Source organism: Artibeus jamaicensis, unplaced genomic scaffold (assembly GCF_021234435.1).
Source record: "Artibeus jamaicensis isolate MK-2021 breed Jamaican fruit bat unplaced genomic scaffold, CSHL_Jam_final contig_387, whole genome shotgun sequence".
Taxonomy (NCBI): Eukaryota; Metazoa; Chordata; class Mammalia; order Chiroptera; family Phyllostomidae; genus Artibeus; species Artibeus jamaicensis.
In genome coordinates this window covers 2,467,588-2,479,028 of record NW_026521812.1, presented here as the reverse complement: position 1 = coordinate 2,479,028, position 11,441 = coordinate 2,467,588, and the positions used below count along the sequence as shown (strand labels likewise).

The 11,441-nt window shown below is 41.4% G+C and overlaps 1 long non-coding RNA gene across 3 annotated transcripts in view; it reads left to right on the top strand.

Moving 5' to 3' along the window:
• The first annotated feature begins 4,020 nt into the window (after positions 1-4,020).
• The window catches only part of LOC119052786 (uncharacterized), a 91,691-nt gene continuing 84,270 nt past the window's right edge, over positions 4,021-11,441 (top strand). For all 3 annotated transcript variants that reach the window (XR_005083194.2, XR_008391507.1, XR_008391508.1), the window contains exons 1-2: positions 4,021-4,116; positions 9,990-10,467. This is a non-coding gene — a long non-coding RNA (uncharacterized LOC119052786). The remainder of the gene's footprint in view (positions 4,117-9,989; positions 10,468-11,441) is intronic.

The following is an 11,441-nucleotide window of genomic DNA, read 5'->3' as shown; positions in this document are numbered from 1 at the left end:
GGAGACAACCGAAGCATTCGTTACTACGATAACGTGGGATTTGTGTCATCAGTGAAGTATGCATTTTGTTGCTCTGGGCGCCTCAGAGGAGAATGTAAGGAATGGAGGTTGGGGAGACTTCTAAGAGGAGGTCGTGGTAAAGCTGCATCTGAAAAGTTGAATTAATTAAGCTGAAGGTATTCTCAGCCTCAGGACACACTAAGTACAAGTCGTTTGTATGGGAAATGCACAGGGAACTGATGGAGACATCCTGAAAATGGAGCTGGAGAGACATAAATGGAGGTCAGTTGTGAAATGTTATCTTAGCATTATCCTATAAAGCTCAACTTTATACGAAAGATGATAGGAAGTCAATAACTTTCCTATAGAAGCAAACGTCAGGATTGGATTTGGGTTTGAGAAGGATCACTTGGGGAGCAATGTGGAGGGCAGATATGAGAGGGTGAAGATGAGGTAGGGAGACCAGAGGGAAGAAGAATGCAGTAAACTAAGCAAAAAAAAAACGATAACAGCCTCAGGCAAAGCTTCTTCACATTGTAGATGTAGAGGCAAATGGGTTTCTGTTTGTTTTGTCTGTGGGGTAGAACTCTTTCTCACAAATGAAATGTTATGTGAACCTACAGTACAAGATACATCCTCCATTGCTTTATCTTTCCTCAGCCTGCTACGGAGATGTTCTGTTCCTTCATCTAATGCATCTTCACATATGACTTGTCTTCTGCATAATCAGTGTGCTGAGATTTAAAAAAAATAATGGCTGTATTTTTACTTGGCTATTTAGAGCTTGTTTAATAACTCCCTGTTTTTTAGTTTACAGATGCAAGTTCTTTTACATTTCAAACATTGTAAACACCTGGTCCTGAACTCCCTATCATATTGTTCTATTATTGCTAGCTCCTCATGTCATATGAACTGTTTTTCATGTTGTGTGTCTTATTTTGTTTTAGCTTGTATTATTTCTTCGGAGGGAATGATCTCTCGTGGAGATCTAGATAACTGCCCTGGGGTGACTTTCACTGCTGCATGTATCAGTGCCTTCAATACCCACGACTTTGAATTTTTCGTGTTAGTTTTTCAGCCTGGTAATCTCAGAGTGCATTGGTAATGAGAACTCAGTTCCCACTCCCACATGCAGCTCAGTCTTAGGGTTCTAATATTCCTCAAAGACTTCCTCTTCACCTGGAGGGTGGGGCGGTTAGTTTATTTCCAGTATATGCCTCAGATACACAGGTGTTCTGCTTCCTTCACGGTCTGAGCAATGCTTTCTGGGACTCTCCTCATTTTGTACAGGGAGTCCAGTTCTGATTCCCGCCATGCACACTCTTCCTGGGCCAGAGTCTGCACTTGAATGGCCATGAAAACCTTCGACTCTGACACATTCTCCTGTTCCTGATGTTTGCATTGTTCCTTCTGTGAAGAGATTTCCCTTTTTGCTTTTGAGTTCTGCTGATATTTAATATCTGATGATACTTGCTGTGTCTATTTCTATATGTTTGAAAATGTTGCGCTCCATTGATCTTACCTGGAAAACTGCCTGTTATTCTTTGACTAAACGTGTAGCCCTTGGTTTCTGTTGTTCTCTCCATTCTGAACGGTCTCTCAAAGTATCTCTGTCTGTTTTAACCATACAGGATGTGAGGTTCTGATGAAGGTAAGCTTTTTCATGCTTTTTTCCCTTCAGGGACCAAATTAACCCCTAATCAGTTTCTTATCTGAACTCCTTTGACATCCATTTGATACTTAATCATATTTTGTTATAATTACTTTCTGGCTATTATTTGTCTTCTTGTGAAATTATAAAAATTTTGAGTGCTGTGGCCACTTCTTAAGCTTCTTGGATTTCTCCATGAGATATGCACAGAACTGGGCATTCAAGTAAATACATTCTAATGGAAGAGTGATTGAAATAAAAGACACATTAGAATAAGAATAATTTTATAGTATTTTAGATTGAATTTAAAAGCATCCAAGCACCCAGGAAAACATAATTTGTTTAAATTTTGTTTTTCTTTGTATAATTATAATTATTTTATTTGAGAGTCATGAGTTTATAATATTAGAGAGATTTTATACAAGGTCCTAGGAGACTGAAGGAGAACAGAAAGATTTTACTTCAAGCAGTATAGAATTAACATGATAGATAAAATCTTAGAAGAATGTGTTTGTGCCAACAAAAGAAACTTCCTTAACCAGTAGGGAGAACTAGCTCTTTTTGTGGTTGTCCGCTTAGACTGATTTGGTCTTGAGTAGATTAACTAACAAACAGCCGATTCTCAGAGCTACTTTGAAAAGGAAATGTTTGAGTTCCAGTTCGTGGGAGCTCAGGAAGGTATGGGATGCAAATTACATTCCAGCACAAACTGACCAATCAAGCCTTGAACACTTCTGAGGTCTTTGGCTTTGCCTGTGAACATGGGAACACCCAAGGGCACCTTCAAATTAAAAATAAACACACTGTTCTAAAGAGTCCTGGATCTGTAATTTGGTTGAAATTTAAGGGGTGTCTTTTTATAGTAACATAGTCCATAAAGGAAATAAAATTCAGGTAAGGTTAAGTCCTTTCCAGTCATAAGTATGTAAATGACCTTCAACTCTAAATTCAGATACTTTAGGCATTTCCCAAATCCTCCTCCCGAATACTTTGTGGGTAAAACCTATGGTGCAATATATTATTTCCAGCCAGATTTTTATAACCTGTTGGATGATACTACATTAATAAAAATAATACCTAGCATTTATTATATAATTTGCCCTATGACAAACTGTATTCTTATACTTTACAAATATCTCATCTGATACCTAAGTAACTCTATGATGTGACTAGTATTATCTCCCCTTTGCAGAAGGAGAAAACTGAGATGCAGAAGGGCTAGTTACTCTACCCAAGTCACAAAGGTGTTTTAAAAAACTGTGAAGTTCCCGCTGGACTCTGGCTCATGTTCCAACCTTAGAAGACATATTTATTTGTCCAGGGTTCTCTTGGAAACTTCATATTTTTTTTATATTAAAGAGAAAAATGTCGGTGTTGTTTAACTTACCATTATCTTGCAGTCTGCACTCAGAAGAAAAGGTTTCAAGGCAATTTAATTCTAAAAGCATTTCTGAGTACCTATTATTTGCTATTCACTGCACTTAATAATGAACAGAAGAGAGGCAGAAACTCTCTTTGCATTACCAATTCTCCAAAGGCAAGAGCCTTTCTGTTACAATTAGGTGACAAGATGTACTACTGATTGTTCATGCTGATACTGATGATTTGCAGTTGCAGTATGGTGTTATGAAAAAAGTCACGAACCTGTGACTTCACTTTTTCTCTGTAGTTACATAAGATAGGTACTATAAGTGCAAATGAACTCAAATCAATAGCTCCTGTTCTCTGAAAGTCAGGCATGAACCAATACTTCCTACAACTCTGATATTTGGAATACTTTTATCACACTTAATGTAATAAGAATTAAATAATTAATTATGTTCTCATTATTTGAAAGAACGTGATCCAAAAGGAAGCTTGTAGGTTTTTTTGGAGGTGGGTAGTGGTAAGAACATGTTAACATATTTCCTATCAAGTACTTTTCATGTAAATTTAAGCATTTTCAAAGGAACTGAAGCATGCATGGAAAAGAGGAAGTTGGGGACCTTGTGGAAATAATAATGCTGTGAGTTCTCAAACTTGCCTGCCCTTTGGGTTTGTTTGGAAAGTTTTAAGAAGTACTGATGCCTGGGTCCAGCCCCAGGCATTCTCACTGAACTGGTCTGCAGTGTGGCCCAGGCTCAGTGATGCCAGTATGCAGCACAGTTTAAGAACCGTAGTTCTCGAATCTAGTATCTAATTGATCACTGCTTCAGCGTCCTGGCATTCCTCCAGACTTCTGGGTCTTTTTTTCATTTCATAGTTTTGTCAAGCAGTTTGGATGTTAACCTGGTTTCCTGGAGTAGGTATTTCTTCTGGAGAGTGATCTTACGTCTTGTGAATGATTAATTGACTTTTAGTCAAATCAGTCCTTGGTAAGCGACCTCCTCCTCTCTGTTCCTGCCAGCCGATGGGCTTTGCCCCAGCATACCTTCATCAAGGCTCCAGATCTACGGAGCTAGCGACCAACCCTAGAGACAAGAAAGGTAACAGCCATGTGGAGGCTATTCCAGTTTGTGGACCTGCTTACCCCAAATTACTACATGCTTGTTTCTTACATCTGCTTAATCATGCCTTTGGACCAGGGGTTTTCAATCCTAGCCACACATTAAAGTCACCTGGCAGATTTCAGGATTCCTGATGCCTGGGTCACACCACCAACTGATTACAGCAGAATCTCGGGAGGGGGATACAATCCAGTCACCAGTGTATTTTTAAAGCTTCCCAGAAATCATTGAGAACCACTGCATTTGACTGTGATACTCCTACATAGTTACTGAAAACATTCCTGAATATATGATTTTTTTCAAGCTGATGTTCTGGAGCTGCAGAATCGTGGCCATATATATCTTTTTCATTACTCGAACTCAAGCTGATTTGATTAGTGACAGATGAATATTATTGGAAATCTAAAACATTTTTTAATTATTTTACTTAAAAATCACAGTTGATGTACAATATATATTAGTTTTAGGTTTACAACCCCATAATTAGACATTTATATAACTTAAGAAGTGATCACTCTAGTACATCTAGTACAATCTGACGCCATACATGGTTATTACGGTGTTGTTGATATATTCCCTATGCTGTACTTTACATCCTCATGACTGTTCTGGAACTACTAATCTGTACTTCTAAATTCCTTCACCTTTTTCACCCATACTCCCACCCCCCCCCATCTGGCGATAGTCAAAATGTTCTCTTTATCTATGAGTTTGTTTCTGTTCCACTTGTCTGTGTATTATGTTTTTTGGGGTTTTTTTTGTGTGTGTATGTATTATGTTTTTAAGATTCCAATAATAAGTGAAATAATCTGGCATTTGTCTTTCTTTGACTGACTTATTTCATGTCATCTAATACCACCTTGTTCCATCCACGTTGTTGCATATGGCAAGAGTTCTTTTTTATGGCTGAATTATATTTCATTGTGTATATGCACCACTTATTCTTTACCCATTCATCTATACATTGTTTCTCTATATTGCATCTATATATTGCTATACATTCAGCTATACATTGCTTCCATACATTGGGTATTGTAAATAATGCTGCCATAAACATGGATGCATACATTTTTCAATTTAGTGTTTTGGGTTTCTTGGGATAAATACCCAGAAGTGGAATTGCTGACTCCTTCTTTGTCTCTTGTTATAGCCTTTTTATCAAAGTCTGTTTTCTCTACATGTTGCTACCCCAGCTTTATTTTGTTTTGTTTTGTTTCCATTTCTATGAAATATCTTTTAGTTTCTGTGTGTCTTTTGATCTGAAATGAGGCTTATAGACTGCATATGGAAGGGTCTTGTTTTGTTATTTATTCAGTCACCTGGTGTCTTTTGATTGGAACATTTGATCCATTTGCATTTAAAGTAATTGTTGATGTGTATTTATTGCCATTTTATTATTCATAGTTTTTATCCTTTTTTTCTTCTTCAAGAAGACCCTTAACATCTGTTGTAACACTGGTTTGGTGGTGATGAACTCCTTTAGATTTTCTTGTCTGGAAAGCACTTTATTTATCCTTCAATCCTACATGATATCTTTCCTGGGTAAAGTAATCTGGGTTGTAGATCCTCACTTTTCATCACTTTGAATATTTCTTGCCAGTCTCTGGCCAGCACAATTTCTGTTGAGAAATCAGCCGACAATCTTATGGGAGCTCCCTTGTAGGTAACTAACTGTTTTTTTTCTTGCTGCTTTTAAAACTCTGTCTTTGTATTTAACCTTTGCCACCATAATGATGATGTGTCCTGGTGGGGCCTTTTTGAGTTTATTTTGTTTGGGGCTTTTTTACATTTTCTGGACTTGTATGTCTGTTTCCTTCACCAGGTGAGGGAGGTCACTATTGTTCTGCTTTCACATAGATTTTCAGGTTTTTTTTTTTAAAGATTTTATTTATTTATCTTTAGAGGGGAAGGGAAGGAGAGAGGGAGAGAAACATCAATGTATGGTTGCCTTTCGTGAGTCCCCTGCTGGGAACTGGTTTGCAGGGAACCTGCCTGCAACCCTGGCATGTGCCCTGACTGGGAATTGAACCACGATTGTCTGGTTCGCAGGCCCGCACTCAATCCACTGAGCTACACCAGCCAGGGCAGGTTTTCAGTTTTTGCTCTCTTTCTTCTCCTTCTAGCACTGACATGATGCAGATGTTGGTCAGCTTGAAGTTGTCCCAGCAACTCCTTATACTGTCCTCATTTTCTTTGAATTCTTTTTTCTTTTTGCTGTTCTAATTGGGTGTTTTCTACTTCCTTATCTTCCAAATTACTGATTTGATTCTCAGCTTCATCTGCTCTCCTATTGATTCCCTGTAGTGTATCCTTCATTTCAATTAGTATATCCTTCATTTTTGACTGGTTCTTTTTTATGGTTCCCTGTCCCTTTTTATGCTTTTGAATTTCTTAGTTCCTTGGGAATCCTTATGACCATTGTTTTGAACTCCGTTTCTGGTAGTTAGTTCCCTTGCCTCCATTTCGTTTTGTTCTTTTTCTGGAGAATTCATCTCTTCTTTCACTGGGGACCTGTTTGTTTGTTTCCTCATTTTTGCTGCTTCCCTGTGTTTGTTTCTGTGTTAAATAGTGCTGCTCTGTCTCCTGGTCTGAGTAGACTGCCTTATGTAGTAGGTGTCCTGTAGGGCCCAGTAGCACAGCCTCCCCAGTCACCTGAGCCAGGCATTCCAGGCACCCCTGTGTGTGCTATGTGCACCCCCTGTTGTAGCTGAGCCTCGATCGCAGTTGGCGTGTTGCTGGGAGGGATTGATCTCCAGGCCTGTTGGCTGCAATGGGTGGAGCTGCTGTGCAGCTCACCCTCCTGAGCAGAACTCGCTTCAGCGGGGCTTTGGTGACTGCTGACTTTGTGTCTTGAGTGTGTCACTTTTGGAGGTGGTTGGGTTGTAATCCAGATGGTCTGAAGTTGTCCTCCTGGTACACTGATCACTTCTGGGGCATCCTGGGAGGTGTGGACCTAGGTCTGCCCAGGACTTTCCGGCATAATCTACAGAGGGATGCATTTGCCTGCTAATTGTGCTGGGCTTGGAGGTGTCCAGGAGAGGCCAAGTTGCAAACCAGGGGTCTACTAGTGCCAAGTCTGGAGGCACTTAGCAAGAAGTATATGGTATATAGAGGCCAGATGCTGCTTGTTTGAGAAAGTCGAAAATGAGCCAAGAGAAGCTGTTTGTATGGAAGAGCCAAGGGAAATGGCTTAGATGGGCCCACAAGTTGGATGGGATGGGATCTCAGGAAATACCCAGGGTAGGGCCAACAGTGGGAACTAGGTTGGTGGAGACTCAGATATGGCACCCACCTGCCAGCTCTGTGGGGAGTGGGCTCAGGAAAGGAACAATAATCTCTGCCAGTACTTTTGTCTGGGAGAAAGCTGCCCCTCCAGCTCTTGTCCTGAAGCCAGAGAATTCAGTTTTTCCTCCCATGTCCCTGACACCTCTCAATCTGCTGCCCCAGTGCTGGAACTCCGAGCCAGTGCGTCTGAGTAAGTTCATGTGCAGGCCCTTTAATAGTAATGCCTGGGACTGCAGAAACCTCCATCTCCCTCAGCCACAGTCTCTGCTGGTTTTCACATCTAGAAGTAGTGGAGACTCCTCTTCCCAGCACTGGAACTGGGGAGACTGGTGTGGGGATGGGACCCCTCACTCCTCAGGTGGGACCTCCACAGTGAGATACCTTTCCTGGTTTTTATCTACCACAAGTGGGTATGAGACCACCCCTTCCCTGTCTGCACCCCACCTACCAGTCTGGAGGGGGCTTCATCTTCATATCCTTAGTTATAGGACTTCTGTTCAGTTAGATTTCAGGTGGTTCTGCATGATGATTGTTCTGTAGTTTAGTTGTGGTTCTGATGAGGTTGTGGGAGGTTCTGAGAACCACTTTTACTTACACTGCCATCTTGACCTGAAATCACTAATTTTTAGATCAAACTCCCTGGTAATATACTCATGGAGCCCTTACTTTGGACTAGGGCTCTTCCAAGCATTGTACATAGACTGACTTATTTAGTCTGCTGCCATTTCACAATGAGGGAACTTCTCCAAGGTCACACACTTAGTATTAGGGCCAAGATTCAAATGGGATAATCTTGCTGCAGAGTCAGTACGCTTAGCCACAGGTGACCAGAGGGTGTGGTGGTTGCAACCACAGGATGCAATGATGCAGGTAGGGAATTGAGGTGCAGAGTACCTTTCCTAGGATCACACAACTAGTAAGTGGCAGAGCTGGGATTCGAATTGAAGCACTTTGACCCTAAAGTGTGTGCTCTCCTAATCTAGCATTTTTTGCAAATATGCAGCTTTTTAGATTCTTCTGTTACTGTAGATACTGCCAATTGGAATTTGGTATTGCAAATCATGTGTACTTCTGGGTTTACTCTTAAGATCTTACCCAGAATTTTACCAGGATCTTTTGCTGTACTATTATTATACTGGATAAGCCATTAATAAAGAGATACTACAGCTGCTTTGTTAATATTAGCCCATGATTTCAAAACTTCCTTGATTTGTGCAAGTTAGATACTCATAAGTCCATCAAAGTTTATATAAAGAGAAGAAAAATTTTTCCATGCTCCTTTACAAAGCTTTGCTACTTTGCATGTCTGAAAATCTTTCAGATTTCCTTTCTTAGTTTCGTGTGTTCTTAATTTCGTATTAAAAATCCAGATTTCTTCCAGGTATTGGACATTGCCCCATGTCAAACTTGTAAAAACAAATTATTTAGAGTTTTATATCAATAACTGTGTAAATAGGACAAATACATCTCAGTCCTTTGGCAAGCAGCCTTGAGAATTGAAACCATTTCACATTGTGGGTTTAAGTCAATGTAGCACTTAATGAGTGTAGTCTTTGTATAATGCATCAATTCTAGATTTTAAGGGGTGATTTTAGGAGTTCTTTGTCTCACATTTTAGTGCAATGAAACAAATCACCCCAGGGTCTTCTTACAAAATTAAAAAACCCGATTCAGGAGGCACAAGGTGCAATGCTGGACACTGTATTTCTAACAAGCTCCTGAGTGATGTTGATGCCGCGAGTCTGTGAACTCTCTTGGAGTAGCAGGGACACTGAGCTCTAAAGTGGCTCTCTAAAGGCGAAAACAAAGCCCTGATTGGTAGCATTTGTTAATATTCATGATATAAACACTCCCCCAGTGGTCAGGGCCAACCGACCAATATGATGCTACTGATAGCTGAGTTGGGAAGAGATGTGCAGCGCAGCACCCGGGTGGCTCCCCGTGTAGGCACAGTCTGGCTCCAGCACCCACCAGACCTGCGTGGCTATGCACCCTCTGTGTCAGGATTCAGAATCGCAAGTGGCACTGTTCCACCCTGCAAAGGATTTTAATAAGGCTAGAGAGACAAAATGTTATGGGGAAAATGACTAGAAATTAGTTACAAAGTGCTGAGAACAGGTACAAAGTAACATAGTTCCAAGGTTACATAGACTGGATTGGAGGGCACCTGGACGGAGTTAAAAATTCACTTGAGGCCAATCATGGGGCCTTTTGGGTGAGATTTAAACCAGGTTTTGATGGTGATGGTTTTAGATGAGTGGGGAAGGAGAACACTCATAGAAAAGGAAGTGGAGTAAGAGCTAGCCAAACGTCTAATGCAGCAAGGTGAGGGGAAACTGTGCTATGACTAAAGAGTGGGAGGAGGGGGCTGTTCCCGAGGCAAAACAGGGGACTCCTAGTTTCACAAATGCTTCATCTCTGGCACGTGTGGGAGTGAAATAATCAGAGTAATTAAACGTTCAGGTTCACGAGAGTTGACCTATGTACCAGAGAGACATGGCAATTTGAAAGTGATAGAATAATACATTGAGGTGTTCAGAACCTAATGTGTTTACTGTCTGATGCAGAAAGGACTTCCAGAGCTGCCGTTTCTCAGAGCCACCGCTTGGAGCACCTCTGCTCTCTATTCCAGTAGAGTCAGGACGGAACCTGGGACGTTCCATTCCCAGCGTCTATAAAGAAAAGTGTGTTCTCAAGTCTTTCTCCAAAGCTGTGGTGTGAGATCATCCGGGAACCCCCAATCCATGGAGAAAATTGCTAACTGGAAGAAGTGCCCTTCCTTATACCACACTGAGGCCAAACTCAGTTTCCTCATCTGTAAAATGGGATCAGCAATACTTTACTCGTATGGTTTCTGTGAGGATTAGATGAAACACGGCCAAGCCATGTCACTACTGATGAAATACAGGAGTCTACATTCCAAGTGCCTCTCTGAGAGAACCCACGGCCAGCTGTAAGCTGTGCGTGAACATCTGCGGGCCTACTGCCCTCCCAGGGCAGGCTTTGCTGGGCCCTCCGGCTCCTCCTCCAGTCAGCCACCCAAATGTGAGAGTGTCTGCTTACATTTCTGAGAGCCAAATACAGATTTATTTTGGAAAAAAAATCCTTTTCTTTCCTGTGTCTTGGAATAAATATGCTATTTCATTTTCTTAATTTGTACCATGTTAAGAACCAGAAGAGGGAACTTAAGGTCAATCAGTCTCTCAGGTTGAGAAACTCTTAAGCTATAAGCTCCAGAATCTTGTCTTTGTTTCTAATAGGCTTGTGGGGAAAAGTGATATAACCATGAGATCACTGTGTTCTTTTAGATGATTTCCTGTTTCCTGTGTATTTAAATACACAGGGAATAATCCCGCTATTAAAATGAGACCCTGTATGTGTGTATGGGCAGAAGTTCAATGAAAAAGGAAGAAAAATACGCTTGCTGAATACCAGATGTAGAATGCATAAATCCTGTCAGAACAAGTGGGGAATAGCTTTATGGCTGACTTGCAGGAAACCTAAGGGAACTGGGAAGTCAGATAGGCATGTGTCAAACAGACTTATTTAAATCATCCGCTTCCTCAGCAAAATAAAAGTTTGAGAGGGTTCTGTTTTCTTTTGTGGTTTGAAATTACAGTTGTAGGCTTCAGAGGTCCTGCTTGATTGAGGGCTTTCAAGCAAAGGAGTTACATGGCCCAGTTCAGACTCCTGGCAACCCCGGGATCGCCCAGCGCCTCTGACTGAGGTCTCCAGCCGTGCCCTGTTTGTCCTTTCTGTTCCTTGTCATCTCAGAGACAAATTGCAGTGCAGCTGCCCGCTGCTTCATGGCCCTGCAGCTCGTCATGGCTGCAAGGCTTGTGCATCTGAAAGAGAATGGTGCCCACTGGCTGACTCCTCAGACCTGGCTCCCGGGACGGGGTGGGGGGGAGCTGCAGACCCAGAGTGTGATCCTTAGCCCTTCAGGCTTGGAGACTAGGCAGCTGTTACTTCCGCATCATCCTGTTCACGGAGACCATCAGTTTGGGTTAAAACAAGCA